Source organism: Ambystoma mexicanum, chromosome 8 (genome assembly GCF_040938575.1).
Source record: "Ambystoma mexicanum isolate Mex_15411 chromosome 8, UKY_AmexF1_1, whole genome shotgun sequence".
NCBI lineage: Eukaryota > Metazoa > Chordata > Amphibia > Caudata > Ambystomatidae > Ambystoma > Ambystoma mexicanum.
Window position 1 is genome coordinate 952643510 of NC_090929.1, and position 20232 is coordinate 952663741.

Here is a 20232-nt window from a genome sequence, read left to right on the forward strand (position 1 = left end):
TCGCTAAGTGGATCGACTTATTTCTCAGACATATGGGTATTACAATTATTTGGCATGTGAGCACAAATTATTAATTCTTTTCCAATTTCCCACAATTTCTAAGGTGCCATTTTGGCTTCCTGTGTTTATGAGCTGCATCACTGACAACATGATTCCATTGCCCTAATTGTAGTTTTAATAATCTGAGCTGGAGATCATCATGCTTACTTGTTTCCTGTGCAATATCTGCCATGGTCATCATTGCTGGGATGGCAGATGTTGTAGAAAGTTTCCCAATTCTCAATTGGTCCTCCGACAAAAGTTCATCAACTTCAGTTGTGCCAGGCTTCTTACCTTGAAGCAAGTTAATAAATCTGCAGGGCTGTTCACTACCTGGCTGTATATCAATCCTTGCAGCTGAAACAGCCACCTTTCTATGTGAGGTGGGTGGTGCCATGATGGTATGACAATTATGAAAAACATTATGGTCTGTTACACCACCACTGGCCACCCATGCATGTACATGTGGCAATGGCGGCAGGGTCTCCAAGGCCCCTAATTTTAAGTGAGTTCCTCAGTGTCCTGCTTGCATAAGAAATGGGGTGGGTTTCTACTGCTGATGGTTGTTTTGTGTCTGCTCTGTTCCAAGGCTGTAAGGCCTGGCATCGACCACATTTTGAGCGGCTCTGATCGGGATAAAGAATACCATTATAGTATAAACCATTAGTCCTGTGACTTTGGGCCTCATTCCGAGTATGGCGGTAAGGGATAGCGGCCACCGGTAACGAGACCGGTGGCGGTGATCCCTTACCGCCATACTCCGAGTTCCCTTTGCGCCCTCGCCCTTAACGCCTGCTTTGAGCAGGTGTTAAAGTCGAGGGCGCAAAGGGGCCTCCAAGCCAATAACGGTGACCGTAATGAACGGTCACCGTTATTTGCATCTTCCCCATTCCCATTGAGCCCTATGGGGGCTCATTTGGGAATGGGGAAGAGCCTTGGTGAATGGGGAATTACCGCCGCGCCAACCTTGGAATGGGGCAGTAATTCCGCCATCCACCAAGGCGCTGCCGGTCCGGGTACGGCGTCAACCAAGGCGTTAATAGCGCCATTGGTTAGCGCCGTACTCGGAATGAGGCCCTTTGTGTCATGGATTGCTTTCTCGTAGAACGCCATCCTCACCCAAGGCATGTCTTTCTTTGGTAGAGCATGCAACAAAGCATGCGCCAAGTTGGGGATAAATCAACCATAATACACTTCTATCACAGGAAGTTGAGTACCTCCAGTGGATTAGATAGAGCCGTCAAGGCATGGACATCGCTGAAAATCTTGGGATCCATTGACAAACCTGATGCTTTCTATATGTAACCAAAACAATATATTCTGGTCTTGAAGTATTTATAAGGATGCACCGAGAGGCAAATTAGGAAGCACAACAAGCTTTATTGCAGTTTCCATGTAACATACCAAAGACCCCGAACCTTCATCTCAGTTCTCCTAAGCCAACTGCCTCCCCTCAAACACAAACATTCTTCCATGGAACCAATATACATCACAAACCCCTTCTCATTCTATACATTGCAATAGGCCTACATAACAGAATTCAAATTTGTATTCATGCAATGTGAGGTCTTTTAAGTGCAACCAGAAGAGAACATTTGCAAATCAGTCCATGGCCCTCATTTCTAGTCTGCAGGTAACCTGCTGGTGCTACCGACGGGTTACCGGCAGACTCGTCTTACCATTTCCGCCACCTGATATCCTGGTAATACCAGGATATTACAGGCAGCGGAGAAACAGGAAGTTCTCATTCCCATGGAGTCCCAGAGAACTCCATTGAAATGGGAACCCTGAGGCACCGGCACCATTAGTAACGGTGCTGATGCTTCAGTGAAAGATCTGCTAGTAGGGGCCCAATTACCAGCAGGTCAGGCCTGCAGGTAGTTCACAGCCCCTACTGGCAAACCTGCAGCTTGCAGGTCCAGAAAAGGTGCCGGTTACCATTGTTACTGGCAATTCTTTACAGACTGGAAAACTCGTAATGAGGTCACATGTGTCCTACTTCCATTTTAGCACTAATGCAAAAGTTTTCCCTGACATTGATGGCACTCTCCAGAACATCTAGCATCCTTGGATAATTTGCTGAAAATCTTTAGCAGCTAGTGGTATGCCAAATTGTAGTCTTTATATATGTGTAGGGCTATGTGGTGTTAACCAGCATTAAGATCCAGTTTGGTGAAATATTTCTCTCCTGTAAGTTTTCCACTATATCTTCTACAGTGTGGGTGGTGTGTCATGCTCCTCTGATTGCCTTATTACGAAGGCACATGTCTACACATGTCCTTATGGCTTCTGGTTGTTTGGGATTCGTTTCCACAGTCATTGGGGCCACCCACAGAGCAGGTCTTTTATCCTATTCTCTTTTAAGCTTATTCAACTTTTTCGCCACCTTTTTTCTTCAGTGAAATGGAACTCTTTGATGCTTGAGTGCTACTGGTAGTACCGTTTCATATGTGTATCCTCATGGGCTGTGTTTCTAAACACCCTGCTACTTGAAATAGCACTTTCTGTTTTTCCAGTGGGCTCATCAGATCTTTGGCATATACCAAAAGGCACAAATGACTACTTCAGATATGTCACAGCTGAGGAGCGTGTCACAGCTGATTCCAGCCACAAATAGTAGAGGTTTCAGCTCGCTCTATCTCCATGATGCACCACAGTTGTGAATACACTCTCAATGGGTACTGGCTTGTTACCCCCAAACGGTCAATATGAACCTTTGTTGGCGCCATTCTTTGTTGAAGAGATATGGTCCTAAAATGCACCATGGAGGTAACATTGACTGATGTGCCTATTTCCACCAGTACCCTAGTGTCTTGACCCTGAATGTTTATGACACATTAAGGATGTCGTTGACACTTTGGTTTTGAATCCAGCTTCTTTGGCATGTTCATGTTCAGCTTGCTCCAACCTGGGTTCTGATGTGGACGTGATCTGTGCTGCCGTACCGGCTGCATGGCTGTCTGCAACTGTGCCAAAATGTTTTAGGTTGCCACAGCAACTACATATCTGACCCCTTGTTTTGTGCACAGTTCCGAGTGTACTACTTCACCTCCATATGAGTCACAGGTGTCAAATTGTCATAATGGTTCTATTCGTCTTGGCAACGGGCAGGCCTCAATGGTGCCTGTGACATTGTTATTGAAATTGCTGCTTCAATGCTCACGCTTCTCTTTGTCCTGTAAATGTTGTCAGCCCTAGAATTGGCTAGCCCATTGGATCTGCACAATTCCTGTTTGCACCTTGGGGATATTCACGGTTCTCTCATGATTTCGCTCCACAATTTGATTGAAAACAGTCCATGGATTAGTTTTGCCCTCACCTCGTCCTCCTCATCACCCAGCATACACGACAGCACTAATTACAAGAGGTGGGCATGGAAGGCATCTCGGAGTTCTTCTTCCACTTGCGGTGCGTCGCTCAAGCGAAATCTCTCCTAGTACACATTCATTGAAATGGTGTAGAGTATTCCTGTAGCACAGCTTTCACTGCTGTACATGATGTGTTAAAAGGCTGCAAATGTTTTAATATCTGATGTAACTCTTTCTCTGCCATGGAGAACAGCATGGATGTTTGCACTGCATTGCCATCGTCGGGAAAGGTTATGAAGAACACTTCCAGCATTTTGATCCACATGGCACATATAAAGTACATACGGGCTGTGCACTTGAGACATTATCTGAAGAGACCACACTGAACTGTGCCACCAGATCATCAGTCGATTTAAGTTTGTCACTTTTACTGCATCTGACAGGAGTAAAAATACAGTCCGGGCACACAAGCACTTCAATGAGCAGCCACTGAGTGCCATATTTTCTGGGCCCCTGATGACTAGCCTCTTTGCAGTGCTCATTGCTCTGGATGTGAGTGCACTATTTGATCGCTAGACCTTCAGTCCATGAGGGCTGGTGAGCATCACTGTTGATACGAAGTGGTGAGTCCATCCAGTGCACACATCGCTCTGCTTAGTGTGCACGTTGCGGTACCAACGCTACACTCATGCTCCTTCACACTTGAGTAGTAGCCCCTATCCTAATCGCCAATGTTGTGCTCAAAAGGTCAACAACTGTCTTCCCACAGTGCCTAGTCTCATTCACCTGGATTGAGCTTAGAGGGGAACATCAATAATTTACAAGAACACCATAATCGATTGCATCACACCACCGCTTGCACTATCAATGTATTCACTCACGTGATGATGCACATGACATCTCGCGCTCACCAGACACTTGATTGTAACACTCATGGGCGTTACCTTCACTTTCTCCTTCTATATCCGCCACCCTTTTGTTGGCACTCTGATTTGGCCAAAAAGCAGTGTGAAGCCCTTAAACAAAAAATATAAAGTATTACATTTTAATTCTTGAGCTAATTACACAAACATGTGGATGGTAGATGTTTGAGAACATTTACCCAATAAAAAATATGACTAATATAAAATGTTTGCAAACCTCGCGGCAGTAGATAATCCACCAAACTCCTTTAGTTCCAGAACCTTCCATTTTGCCTCTGTGTGGATCTTCGTTATATTTGTATTCATAAGTAAATTTCGATGAGACAGGCATTTCGAAATTGGATATGAAATGTATTTATTGTTTTACCCTTTCTAGTTTTATATCATCTGCATACCAACATTATCGTTGTTGCTTGTAATCAAACACCACATCCCTGAGCTTAAAACGTGAAGTTTATTATTTAAAAAAAACTAGAAGTAGGCAGTCTTAAAACAGCAATCCCTTTTTATGCTAACATCTTTTTCAAGTGATTGTTTCTTTAGGCAATTCACAAACCGCAAATGGATTCTGATCATGTGTAAGGAATAATTCTGATCCCTCTGTTCATTCTACATTCTGGATAAATATGTTTTTTGGTAACGTTGAGAACAGGAATGTTGCAGCTATGTCAATTTCAAAGATGTTTGCGAACGACTTGTTCACTGCAATTATCTTGAAGACATGCTGTGAGAGCTGAACATTGTTCTATCGAACCCATACTTACATTTCAAATAGCATGATACATATTTCTGCCTTTAGCAGGTAACTAGTGGGTTTGACGCATAGGCTAGACTGCTTTGTTTAGAGCAGCATATATGTGTCAGCCTTTTAAAGTTTGTTGTCTAGGGGAGGTGGGACGGCTGTGTCAGCACGGATAGGGATCCATAAACTCTTTATCTATGTTTAGGCTTCTTTGGAATAGTTCGAATTTCTATGGCATTTCCAATTTAAAAGACATGCTTTATGTTTGCCTGTGTATAGTCCCTTGTTGGATTCTCACGAGAGGCTTCTCAAGTAATGTCCTCAACTTGTAAAACGGGTGCTGTCAGATTAGTGTTTTTCTTTTTTTCGTTTATGCTCTATTGATGTATGTTTATGCTGTCTTTATTTCTTTAAGGGTCTGTCTGCATTCATCCACCCTCATTGCCAATTTTTGGACATGATAAGGTAAAACATTATTATGTGGGTCCTATATTGCCGTTGGCATTTGACCTTTTCATACTATTGTGGTAAGCGTGTGCTTGTTTATTGTGTGTTATACAATGGCCAGGAGCTGTGCAATTAATGTGACTTCTGTGAGTTTCTACTCGTCAGTGATTGCGACTTTTAGTATTGTGACGTTTTGCATTACCATTGCCGACCCTCATTTTTCCTGTTGCCAATTTTGGTTTGTCATTACTGTCCTTCCTGTAGTGTGAATTCTAAATTCAACTTTTAATCATCGTTACGAACAAGTTTTAATATAACATTTTATTACAACATGTTACTCGTATATGATCCTGAATTTATCAAAAAAAAATAATTTAGAAAGGAATTGTACAAACTGGTTAAAATCACCATAGTATCTCCTGACAGATAATATGTCAAAATGTCATCATGGCAAAAATGGCAGATGGGGAGCAGGTGCAAGTGGATCTAGGTCACCTGGCCTAAGCCTCGCCCACCTGGTGCCTTCCTGCCTGCTGCTCTTTTTCACCACTTAGCAAGCCCCGCCCACCTGGTGCCTTCCTACTTGCTGCTCTTTTTGACCACTTAGCAAGCCATGCCCACCTGGTGCCTTCCTGCTTACCGCTCTATTTCCCTACTTAAGGAGCCCACCAGCTTCTTTTCCTTTGCAGATGGGGAGCAGGTGCAAGTGGATCTAGGTCTCTGGCCTAAGCCTCGCCCACCTGGTGCCTTCCTACCTGCCGCTCTTTTTCACCACTTAGCAAGCCCCACCCACCTGGTGCCTTCCTGCTTCCCGCTCTTTTTCACAACTTATCAAGCCCCGCCCACCTGGTGCCTTCCTGCCTCCCGCTCTTTTTTCACCACTTAGCAAGCCCCACCCACCTGGTGCCTTCCTGCTTGCCACTGTTTTTCACCACTTAGCAAGCCCCGACCACCTGGTGCCTTCCTGCTTCCCGCTCTTTTTCACCACTTAGCAAGCCATGCCCACCTGGTGCCTTCCTGCTTGCCGCTCTGTTTCCCTACTTAAGGAGCCCTCCAGCTTATTTTCCTTTGCAGATGGGGAGCAGGTGCAAGTGGATCTAGGTCACCTGGCCTAAGCCCCGGCCACCTGGTGCCTTCCTGCCTGCCGCCCTTTTTCACCACTTAGCAAGCCTCGCCCAATTGGAGCCTTCCTGCTTGCCGCTCTTTTTCACAACTTAGCAAGCCCCGCCCACCTGGTGCCTTCCTGCTTCCCGCTCTTTTTCACCACTTAGCAAGCCACGCCCACCTGGTGCCTTCCTGCTTGCCGCTCTGTTTTCCTACTTAAGGAGCCCTCCAGCTTCTTTTCCTTTGCAGATGGGGAGCAGGTGCAAGTGCATCTAGGTCACCTGGCCTAAGCCCCGCCCACCTGTTACCTTCCTGCCTGCTGCTCTTTTTCACCACTTAGCAAGCCCCACCCACCTGGTGCCTTCCTTCACCATCACTGTCTTGTGGCCAATGCTGGATTTGACTTTTATGGACTTTATTCATTCATGGTGCGTCACTCTTTCCCAACTCTCATGCTGGACTTCCTTTGCATCGTGTACTCATGGTGGCCCTGAATCATGCTGTTCCCATCTTCATCTTGTATCCTGGCTTGCAACATTATGTGTTACTAATGACTTCTGCAATTGTATTCGCTCTCCACTCTTGCTTCTCCACTCTTTTTGACTGCTTACTCTCTTTTCTCTCCTCCTTTCCCTTCTCCCTTTTCCTATCTCCTCCCCTTACTTTCTTCTATGCACTTACTCTATCAGAATTGTCCCTGGACCTAATATGATAGCAACCGCGTCTGTTTTCTCCACCCTCCCATTACTGTTTTTTTCCTCCCCACCACGCCTCCAGCACTATCTGAAATGTCGTAAGGCCTGGTATGATAGTCGCTCCCTTTCTGCACCCCTCTCCCTCACCTTTTCTTTTTCTCAGGCTCTACCAGAAATGTCGTCAGGCCTAGTACGGTAGTCGCCTGTCTGTTTCCATTTCCTTCCCACTCTCCCCCTCCCTTCCTTATCTATGCCTTAGCTCTTGCACTATCTAAAATGTCATCAGGCCGAGTACGATAGTTAATTTCACATCCTTACTGTTCATGGCCTGTAAGAATGTGGTTGTATTTTCCCTTGTTCCCTCCCTTGCCTTGAAGCGCTTTGAAACACATTGCGTATAGGCGCTATATAAAAAAACGATCATATCATATCATATATCCTGATACAGTGCATCCATGCACCATTATTCTTTCTTCCACTCAGAATGACATAAATTACACCATCTATCAAATTTATATACTGACTCATTCAATAGTTTTCACTTAAAATGCACTATTTGCTATTCCATTTTGTTAAAAAAACCGAATTTGTTGTCCTAAGCTTCCATACCTCAACATGTTTCGGTTCTATTCTATTATTTTCATTCCTCCATCAAAATGTGTGATAACATGTAGATAACACTGTTTTCTAGATATACAACTGTAGTGTTGATAGACTCATGACGTCTTTGAACTAAACCTCTTTGCAAGAAAATCATCTCCAATGTGGTGCCACCGTGTGACAAGAACATCGATTTAATTTCATTTGAGATATTTGTAAACACGCACACAATACACTAAATTGAATTCTGGCGCAGATGTATAGAAGACTAAAGATCAAGCACCTAACAGTGATGTCATTGAGAGCACAAGGAAAGGAAACATTTATTTGAAAAGATGAGTCTTTAGGCCTGCTTGGAATGCCAAGAACGAATTAACCTTCCTTTTAAAAAAAAATATTTGTTTATTAGTTTCCAAGTTTAATAAATCACATGGAGGCCCTCATTACAACCCCGGCGCTAAACCATGGCGCTATTAGCACCATGGTTGGTGCCGGTGTTGTAACGAGTCCGCCATGGTGAAATGGGGAAATACCGCCCCATTCCAAGGTTGGCGGGAGGTATTTCCCCATTTCACCATGGCCCTTCCTCATTCCCATTTTTGCCCCATAGGGCTCAATGGGACTGGGGAAGGCGCTAAGTAAGGTACTGCAAATTGCGGTACCGTAATTAGCACCAAGGTCCCTTTGCGGCACCCTACTTTAACGGCTGGTAAAACCAGCCGTTAAGGTCGGGTCCCGCAAAGGGACCTCGTAATCAGGCGTTAAGGGTTTAACTGCGCTGACACCTTTTACGGCGCCGTTAAACCCTTAACGCCAGGGTCGTAATGACCCCCAAAGCATTGCTTTGTAATATACTGCAATTTCCTTTTTAATGTTATCCAACCTGCCTCGCCGCTTAACCCAACATTAACGTAAACCCAACCTAAACATAAACATGCTACAAAAACTGGTGACAGTCAATTGACTGTCCGGGCATTCCACACCTTGGAAGACCTCGCGGTCAATATATGTCTGGCGGTAATTCTTCTCCTGCGCACTGATCATCCAGTGTTGCTCAAATCTGCGCAAGGGAGTTCAAGGGGGTCTATCATCTGGGGAGACGAACAAGTCCTGTAGTATCAGATTCCATGTTGTTATATCTATGGAACTTTCCCTTCTTCCAGTTCGTAGTGCCTCTTGCCAAACCGCTGTCTCTGCGATGGTCCATCTCTGCAGATCTTTCCACCATGTCTCGATGTTTGATTCTTCTGCCGCCTTCCATCCCATTGCTATCCGGCATTTGGCTAGTGCCCATGCCAGTTTTATCATTCTCGCCAAAACTTATAAATGCCTAGTAGACAGGCTTCTATAGTCCATGTTTTCCCTTTTATTCCTTTGTCTCTCAGGCGTTGCTCAATACTCCCCCAGCATGGTTGAATCTTCGGACAGTGCCAGAACATATGTTCTAGATTAGCATTTTCTTCTCCACATTTTGGGCAGCTTTGTGTGATGACACCCGGAAAGCGAGATATTCTCTCTGAAGAAAGAAATGCTTGCTGAAGTATATAGAATTGCAGCTGCTTTAACCTTGCATTCCTTACGAACAAGTTTTAATACAACATTTTATTACAACATGTTACTCGTATATGATCCTGAATTTATCCAAAAAAAATAATTTAGAAAGGAATTGTACAAACTGGATAAAATCACCATAGTATCTGCTGACAGATAATATGTCAAAATGTCATCCTGGCAAAAATGGCAGATGGGGAGCAGGTGCAAGTGGATCTAGGTCACCTGGCCTAAGCCCCGCCCACCTGGTGCCTTCCTGCCTGCTGCTCTTTTTAGCACTTAGCAAGCCCCGCCCACCTGGTGCCTTCCTGCTTGCCGCTCTTTTTGACCACTTAGCAAGCCATGCCCACCTGGTGCCTTCCTGCCTGCCACTCTTTTTCACCACTTAGCAAGCCCCGCCCACCTGGTGCCTTCCTGATTGCCGCTCTTTTTGACCACTTAGCAAGCCATGCCCACCTGGTGCCTTCCTGCTTGCTGCTCTGTTTCCCTACTTAAGGAGCCCACCAGCTTCTTTTCCTTTGCAGATCGGGAGCAGGTCCAAGTGGATCTAGGTCCCCTGACCTAAGCCCCGCCCACCTGGTGCCTTCATACCTGCCGCTCTTTTTCACCACTTAGCAAGCCCCGCCCACCTGGTGCCTTCCTGCTTCCCGCTCTTTTTCACCACTTAGCAAGCCCCGCCCACCTGATGCCTTCCTGCCTCCAGCTCTTTTTTCACCACTTAGCAAGCCCCGCCCACCTGGTGCCTTCCTGCTTGCCACTCTTTTTCACCACGTAACAAGTCCCGCCCACCTGGTACTACCTTCCTGCTTCCCGCTCTTTTTCACCACTTAGCAAGCCATGCCCACCTGGTGCCTTCCTGCTGCCGCTCTGTTTCCCTACTTAAGGAGCCCTCCAGCTTCTTTTCCTTTGCAGATGGGGAGCAGGTGCAAGTGGATCTAGGTCACCTGGCCTAAACCCCGCCCACCTGGTGCCTTCCTTCCTGCCGCTCTTTTTCACCACTTAGCAAGCCTCACCCAATTGGTGCCTTCCTGCTTGCCGCTTTTTCACAACTTAGCAAGCCCCGCCCACCTGGTGCCTTCCTGCTTCCCTCTCTTTTTCACCACTTAGCAAGCCACGCCCACGTGGTGCCTTCCTGCTTGCCGCTCTGTTTCCCTACTTAAGGAGCCCTCCAGCTTCTTTTCCTTTGCAGATGGGGAGCAGGTGCAAGTGGATCTAGGTCACCTGGCCTAAGCCCCGCCCACCTGTTACCTTCCTGCCTGCTGCTCTTTTTCACCACTTAGCAAGCCCCACCCACCTGGTGCCTTCCGTCACCATCACTGTCTTGTGGCCAATGCTGGATTTGACTTTTATGGACTTCATTCATTCACGGTGCATCACTCTTTCTCAACTCTCATGCTGGACTTCCTTTGCATCGTGTACTCATGGTGGCCCTGAATCATGCTGTTCCCATCTTCATCTTGTATCCTGGCTTGCAACATTATGTGTTACTAATGACTTCTGCAATTGTATTCGCTCTCCACTCTTGCTTCTCCACTCTTTTTGACAGCTTACTCTCTTTTCTCTCCGCCTTTCCCTTCTCCCTTTTCCTATCTCCTCCCCTTACTTTCTTCTATGCACTCTATCAGAATTGTCCCTGGACCTAATATGATAGCAACCTCGTCTGTTTCCTCCACCCTCCCATTACTGTTTTGTTCCTCCCCACCACGCCTCCAGCACTATCTGAAATGTCATCAGGCCTAGTAAGATAGTCGCTCCCTTTCTGCACCCCTCTCCCTCACCTTTTGTTTTTCTCCGGCTCTACCAGAAATGTCGTCAAGCCTAGTACGATAGTCGCCTGTCTGTTTCCATTTCCTTCCCACTCTCCCCCTCCCTTCCTTATCTATGCCTTCGCTCTTGCACTATCTGAAATGTCATCAGGCCGAGTACGATAGTTAATTTCACATCCTTACTGTTCATGGCCTGTAAGAATGTGGTTGTATTTTCCCATGTTCCCTCCCTTGCCTTGAAGCGCTTTGAAACACATTGCGTATAGGCGCTATAGAAATAAACGATCATGTCATATCATATATCCTGATACAGTGCATCCATGCACCATTATTCTTTCTTCCACTCAGAATGACATAAATTACACCATCTATCAAATTTATATACTGACTCATTCAATAGTTTTCACTTAAAATGCACTATTTGCTATTCCATTTTGTTAAAAAAACCGAATTTGTTTTCCTAAGCTTCCATACCTCTACATGTTTCGGTTCTATTTTATTATTTTCATTCCTCCATCAAAATGTGTGATAACATGTAGATAACACTGTTTTCTAGATATACAACTGTAGTGTTGATAGACTCATGACATATTTGAACTAAACCTCTTTGCAAGAAAATCATCTCCAATGTGGTGCCACCGTGTGACAAGAACATCGATTTAATTTCATTTGAGATATTTGTAAACACGCACACAATACACTAAATTGAATTCTGGCGCAGATGTATAGAAGACTAAAGATCAAGCACCTAACAGTGATGTCATTGAGAGCACAACGAAAGGAAACATTTATTTGAAGAGATGAGTCTTTAGGCCTGCTCGGAATGCCAAGAACGAATTAACCTTCCTTTTAAAAAAAAATATTTGTTTATTAGTTTCCAAGTTTAATAAATCACATGAAGGCCCTCATTACAACCCCCGCACTAAACCATGGCGCTATTAGCACCATGGTTGGTGCCGGTGTTGTAACGAGTCCGCCATGGTGAAATGGGGAAATACCGCCCCATTCCAAGGTTGGCGGGAGGTATTTCCCCATTTGACCATGGCCCTTCCTCAATCCCATTTTTGCCCCATAGGGCTCAATGGGACTGGGGAAGGCGCTAAGTACGGTACCGCAAATTGCGGTACCGTAATTAGCACTGAGGTCCCTTTGCGGCACCCTACTTTAACGGCTGGTAAAACCAGCCGTTAAGGTCGGGTCCCGCAAAGGGACCTCGTAATCAGGCGTTAAGGGTTTAACGGCGCCGACACCTTTTACGGCGCCGTTAAACCCTTAACGACAGGGTCGTAATGACCCCCAAAGCATTGCTTTGTAATATACTGCAATTTCCTTTTTAATGTTATCCAACCTGCCTCGCCGCTTAACCCAACATTAACGTAAACCCAACCTAAACATAAACATGCTACAAAAACTGGTGACAGTCAATTGACTGTCCGGGCATTCCACACCTTGGAAGACCTTGCGGTCAATATATGTCTGGCGGTAATTCTTCTCCTGCGCACTGATCATCCAGTGTTGCTCAAATCTGCATAAGGGAGTTCAAGGGGGTCTATCATCTGGGGAGACGAACAAGTCCTGTAGTATCAGATTCCATGTTGTTATATCTATGGAACTTTCCCTTCTTCCAGTTCGTCGTGCCTCTTGCCAAACCGCTGTCTCTGCGATGGTCCATCTCTGCAGATCTTTCCACCATGTCTCGATGTTTGATTCTTCTGCCGCCTTCCATCCCATTGCTATCCGGCATTTGGCTAGTGCCCATGCCAGTTTTATCATTCTCGCCATTGCTTTGCTCTTATTTGGAAACTTATAAATGCCTAGTAGACAGGCTTATATAGTCCATATTTTCCCTTTTATTCCTTTGTCTCTCAGGCGTTGCTCAATACTCCCCCAGCATGGTTGAATCTTCGGACAGTGCCAGAACATATGATCTAGATTAGCATTTTCTTCTCCACATTTTGGGCAGCTTTGTGTGATGACACCCTGAAAGCGAGATATTCTCTCTGAAGAAAGAAATGCTTGCTGAAGTATATAGAATTGCAGCTGCTTTAACCTTGCATTCCTTACGAACAAGTTTTAATACAACATTTTATTAAAACATGTTACTCGTATATGATCCTGAATTTATCAAAAAAAAATAATTTAGAAAGGAATTGTACAAACTGGATAAAATCACCATAGTATCTCCTGACAGATAATATGTCAAAATGTCATCCTGGCAAAAATGGCAGATGGGGAGCAGGTGCAAGTGGATCTAGGTCACCTGGCCTAAGCCCCGCCCACCTGGTGCCTTCTTGCCTGCCGCTCTTTTTAGCACTTAGCAAGCCCCGCCCACCTGGAGCCTTCCTGCTTGACGCTCTTTTTGACCACTTAGCAAGCCATGCCCACCTGGTGCCTTCCTGCCTGCCACTCTTTTTCACCACTTAGCAAGCCCCGCCCACCTGGTGCCTTCCTGCTTGCCGCTCTTTTTGACCACTTAGCAAGCCATGCCCACCTGGAACCTTCCTGCTTGCTGCTCTGTTTCCCTACTTAAGGAGCCCACCAGCTTCTTTTCCTTTGCAGATCGGGAGCAGGTCCAAGTGGATCTAGGTCCCCTGGCCTAAGCCCCGCCCACCTGGTGCCTTCCTACCTGCCGCTGTTTTTCACCACTTAGCAAGCCCCGCCCACCTGGTGCCTTCCTGCTTCCCGCTCTTTTTCTCCACTTAGCAAGCCCCGCCCACCTGATGCCTTACTGCCTCCAGCTCTTTTTTCACCACTTAGCAAGCCCCGCCCACCTGGTGCCTTCCTGCTTGCCACTCTTTTTTACCACTTAACAAGTCCCGCCCACCTGGTACGACCTTCCTGCTCTTTTCACCACTTAGCAAGCCATGCCCACCTGGTGCCTTCCTGCTGCCGCTCTGTTTCCCTACTTAAGGAGCCCACCAGCTTCTTTTCCTTTGCAGATGGGGAGCAGGTGCAAGTGGATCTAGGTCACCTGGCCTAAGCCCCGCCCACCTGGTGCCTTCCTGCCTGCCGCTCTTTTTCACCACTTAGCAAGCCTCACCCAATTGGTGCCTTCCTGCTTGTCGCTCTTTTTCACAACTTAGCAAGCCCCGCCCACCTGGTGCCTTCCTGCTTCCCACTCCTTTTCGCCACTTAGCAAGCCACGCCCACCTGGTGCCTTCCTGCTTGCCGCTCTGTTTCCCTACTTAAGGAGCCCTCCAGCTTCTTTTCCTTTGCAGATGGGGAGCAGGTGCAAGTGGATCTAGGACACCTGGCCTTCGGTAAGGATTTACCGGTACCGGTAAAATACCGGTACCGGTAAATCCTTACCGCCTTACTACGAGGTCCCTTTGCGGGTTGGGGGATTTAACGCCTGCTTTTTGCAGGCATTAAAATCCAACCCGCAAAGGGACCTCGGAGCTAATTACGGCACCGCAAAATTGCGGTGCCGTAATTAGCGCCTTCCCCATTCCCATAGAGCCCTATGGGGCAGAAATGGGAATGGGGAAGGGCAATGGTGGAAGGGGGATTTACCGCCCCTCCAACCTTGGAATGGGGCGGTAAATCCCCTTTCCACCAAGGCGGTGCCGGTATTTTACCGGCATGAGCCATGGCGCTAATAGCGCCATGGCTCACCGCCTACCGTGTAATGAGGCCCTATGTGTTACTAATGACTTCTGCAATTGTATTCGCTCTCCACTCTTGCTTCTCCACTCTTTTTGACTGCTTACTCTCTTTTCTCTCCTCCTTGCCCTTCTCCCTTTTCCTATCTCCTCCCCTTACTTTCTTCTATGCACTCTATCAGAATTGTCCCTGGACCTAATATGATAGCAACCTCGTCTGTTTCCTCCACCCTCCCATTACTGTTTTGTTCCTCCCCACCACGCCTCCAGCACTATCTGAAATGTCGTCAGGCCTAGTATGATAGTCGCTCCCTTTCTGCACCCCTCTCCCTCACCTTTTGTTTTTCTCCGGCTCTACCAGAAATGTCGTCAAGCCTAGCACGATAGTCGCCTGTCTGTTTCCATTTCCTTCCCACTCTCCCCCTCCCTTCCTTATCTATGCCTTAGCTCTTGCACTATCTGAAATGTCGTCAGGCCGAGTACGATAGTTAATTTCACATCCTTACTGTTCATGGCCTGTAAGAATGTGGTTGTATTTTCCCATGTTCCCTCCCTTGCCTTGAAGCGCTTTGAAACACATTGGGCCTCATTAGGACCCTGGCGGAGTGGGTTTCCGCCAGCGCTAATCGCGGCGGACCCGTCCGCCGTACTACGAGTTCCCTTAGCGCCATGGAGGTTTTCTCCGCCTGGTTTTACCGGGCGGAGAAAACCATGGCGCTAAGGGACCTCGTTGTTAATTACGCCGCCGTACTTTACGGCGGCGTAATTAACTCCTTCCCCACTCCCATTATACCCTATGGGGCAAGAATGGGAATGGGGAAGGGTAAAACGGGGATTGGGGATTTACCGCTCCGCCAAGGTCGGCATGGGGTGGTAAATCCGCCAACCCCCATGGCGCTATCGGCGGCTTTCCGCCATGCTCCGCGGTGCATTTAGCACCGCGGATTCCGCCAGGGTCGTAATGAGGGCCATTGTGTATAGGCGCTATATAAATAAACGATCATATCATATCATATATCCTGATACAGTGCATCCATGCACCAATATTCTTTCTTCCACTCAGAATGACATAAATTACACCATCTATCAAATTTATATACTGACTCATTCAATAGTTTTCACTTAAAATGCACTATTTGCTATTCCATTTTGTTAAAAAAAACGAATTTGTTGTCCTAAGCTTCCATGCCTCAACATGTTTCGGTTCTATTCTATTATTTTCATTCCTTCATCAAAATGTGTGATAACATGTAGATAACACTGTTTTCTAGATATACAACTGTAGTGTTGATAGACTCATGACATCTTTGAACTAAACCTCTTTGCAAGAAAATCATCTCCAATGTGGTGCCACCGTGTGACAAGAACATCGATTTAATTTCATTTGAGATATTTGTAAACACGCACACAATACACTAAATTGAATTCTGGCACAGATGTATAGAAGACTAAAGATCAAGCACCTAACAGTGATGTCATTGAGAGCACAAGGAAAGGAAACATTTATTTGAAAAGATGAGTCTTTAGGCCTGCTCGGAATGCCAAGAACGAATTAACCTTCCTTTTAAAAAAAAATATTTGTTTATTAGTTTCCAAGTTTAATAAATCACATGAAGGCCCTCATTACAACCCCGGCGCTAAACCATGGCGCTATTAGCACCATGGTTGGTGCCGGTGTTGTAACGAGTCCGCCATGGTGAAATGGGGAAATACCGCCCCATTCCAAGGTTGGCGGGAGGTATTTCCCCATTTCACCATGGCCCTTCCTCATTCCCATTTTTGCCCCATAGGGCTCAATGGGACTGGGGAAGGCGCTAAGTACGGTACCGCAAATTGCGGTACCGTAATTAGCAGCGAGGTCCCTTTGCGGCACCCTACTTTAACGGCTGGTAAAACCAGCCGTTAAGGTCGGGTCCCGCAAAGGGACCTCGTAATCAGGCGTTAAGGGTTTAACGGCGCTGACACCTTATACGGCGCCGTTAAACCCTTAACGCCAGGGTCGTAATGACCCCCAAAGCATTGCTTTGTAATATACTGCAATTTCCTTTTTAATGTTATCCAACCTGCCTCGCCGCTTAACCCAACATTAACGTAAACCCAACCTAAACATAAACATGCTACAAAAACTGGTCACAGGCAATTGACTGTCTGGGCATTCCACGCCTTGGAAGTCCTCGCGGTCAATATATGTCTGATGTTAATTCTTCTCCTGCGCACTGATCATCCAGTGTTGCTCAAATCTGTGCAAGGGAGTTCAAGGGGGTCTATCATCTGGAGAGACAAACAAGTCCTGTAGTATCAGATTCCATGTTCTTATATCTATGGAACTTTCCCTTCTTCCAGTTCGTAGTGCCTCTTGCCAAACCGCTGTCTCTGCGATGGTCCATCTCTGGAGATCTTTCCACCATGTCTCGATGTTTGATTCTTCTGCGGCCTTCCATCCCATTGCTATCTGGCGTTTGGCTAGTGCCCATGCCAGTTTTATCATTCTCGCCATTGCTTTGTTCTTATTTGGAAACTTATAAATGCCTAGTAGACAGGCTTCTACAGTCCATGTTTTCCCTTTTATTCCTTTGTCTCTCAGGCGTTGCTCAATACTCCCCCAGCATGGTTGAATCTTCGGACAGTGCCAGAACATATGTTCTACATTAGCATTTTCTTCTCCACATTTTGGGCAGCTTTGTGTGATGACACCCGCAAAGCGAGATATTCTCTCTGAATAAAGATATGCTCGCTGAAGTACGTAGAGTTGCAGCTGCTTTAACCTTGCATTTCTTGATATGTTTTTTGGATATAACTTCACCTTTTCCCAGTCTTTTACTGTTATTTCTCTTCCTAATATCCACTCCCAATCTTGTCTCCCTCTGTTTTTATCCTTGGGGAGTTCCTCCACGATCATCTGATAAATTCTAGATACCAGGTGCCCTCCTTCTGTTACATCAGAGTGGAGTCCCAGAATCGGGTTTTCTGTTTGCCGGTCTGCAGTGGTTGGCCACATACTGTTCAGCTGTTTGATGAGCATTGCATAGTTCATATATTGACCTATGTGCAGGTCATGGGACTCTATCAGTTCCTGAAATTCTTTTATCTCCCCTTCTGGTGCTATTTCTTCAATTGTGATAATTCCTTTGGATTCCCATTGACTTCTACTCTGTTGAAGGTGTTCTTTCATAGTACTGTTGAGTGATGCAAGTGGTATCTGGGGGGAGTACGGCTCTTTGAGTTTCAGCAGCTTCCGTGTTCTCTTCCATATTTGTTTCCCTAAGCGCAGAAGCATGGAGGTGTGATATGATATGATATGATATGATATGGCATTTGTAACGCGCCTATACACAAGTGTTTCAAGGCGCGACGAGGCAGGGAGGGGGGAACATGGGGAGACAGAGAAACGATCCTACTAGGCCAGGTGTCATTCAGATCGCGCAAGTGCATCATTTTGTCCTTTACCCATAATATTTCTTTCATGAGGTACAGGGTCACAGCCTTGTTTAGGAGGGTGTGCTCCACTGTTTCCGTATCTGCTAGCCAGTTGGCTATGTGCTGCAGCTGTCCTGCAAGATAATATAGTTCGAAATATGGAAGCCTCAGTCCTCCCTGAGCATAGTCTCTGCAGAGTGTTTCCTTGGCTACTCTTTTCCTCCCTTTTCCCCATATGAAGCTGCTTAGTGTGGTGTTAAGGTCTTTGAAAAACTGTTTCGGGATGAGGTAGGGCACATTACTGAAGTGGTATAATAACCTGTGTAATACGATCATCTTGACTAGGGACACACGTCCCACCACTGACAAGGGGAGCTTCTCCCAGAATTTGATAGAGGCGTTTATGCTGTGTTTGGCTTGCAGTGTATTGGCCTTATGTGTATCTTCTAGGGAATTGTGTATGTTCACTCCTACATAGCGGAATGTGCGGGTGTTCCATTTCAGTTCCAAGCAAGGGAGTTGCTCTGCTGTGTTTCCCGCCCAGCCTGCTAGGGGAAACAGGCATGACTTGGTTTTGCTAATAGGTATCCCTGAGAGGCGCGGAAAGTTATCTAGCACTTCGAGACATGATCCTAGTGTCTTCTGGATTTTGTATAAATAGAAGGATGTCATCCGCATAAAGGGATATGACATGTGTAATCCCATTGACGAGCAGTCCTGTATCACTGAACATGTCCCTCATGTATATGGCTAGGGGTCCTAGCGCTAAGATGTACAGAAGCAGTGAGAGTGGACAACCCTGCCTGGTACCTCGGGATATCCAGAACGTGTCAGAAATGTATTTTCCGGTTCAGTCTTTCATGGCTGTTTGTGTTGCGTATAGCATACAAATCCATCTCATGAACCCTTGGCCTATACAGTAGTGTTCTAGTGTAGCAAACATCCACTCCCGTTTTACAGAGCCGAAGCCCTTTATGGCGTCTAGGGCCGCTACCACGCAATTGTCGGTCGGGTGCTTGTTTCTGCTATGACTGCCTGTAGGCATCTTAAGTTGGCGTTGTGGCCCTCCTGGGTACGTAACCCATCTGGTCCGGGAGAATCAGTGTGGAGATCACTCTTTTGAGGCAATATGCGAGGATTGCGTTAAGTATTTTTGTGTCCTAATTTATCGGAGCTATGGGACGATAGGATTCACACAGTGTGGGGTCTTTGCCCACTTTTAAAAGGGTGAGTATGAGTGCTTGTTCCATTGATTCTGGCAAGGTGCCCTTTTCATACGCTTCCTGTAGGACCTGTAGTAGCCTTCATGCAAATATGTCTGCATATTCTTTGTAAAATTCCGGGGGTAATCCATCACAGCGGGGCACCTTGTCTCTGGGTCACGAGGCTATTATCACCTGTACCTCTTCTAACGTGAGTGGGTTATCTAGTGTCTCTCGCTGTTCCACTGTGAGGGTTGGCAGCCCTATGTTTTCTAGCATCTCTAGTATTTCGGTTCTATTTGATGGGGAGTTGTCTTCGTATAGTTTGGCGTAAAAGCTCTCAAAGGCCTGGTTAATTTCATGTTGTGACCTCCTCAACTGTCCTCCCTCATCTATGATTTCTCCTATCTCTTCTCTCTTGTCGAGTCCTTTGACTAGTCAGGCTAGTAGTCTGCCCTATTTATCTCCCTGGCTTTGTATGTTTTCTGTATATCTTCGAAAGCTGAAGTCTCCCAGCTTCTCCCACTGTTCCTTGCATTGCAATTTGTGTTGCATGAGGGCTTTTTCAGTATCTGCTCCCAGGGTTTTACGCTTTTCTAGGCCTGTGATTTTTGCTTCTATCTTAGAGATTTGGTTTTCTAGAGTTTTTTGAGTGCCCCATATCGTGGCTACAGCTGCACCCCTTATGACCACTTTGTATGCCTCCCATTCAACACTGGTGTCTTTTGCAGTGCTCGAATTGAGCTCAAAGCACTGCTCCGATTGGGATCTCAACTCCTCGCTAAAAGCCATGTCTCACAGTGCTTCTGCTCTGAGCTTCCACATGGGGATGGGCT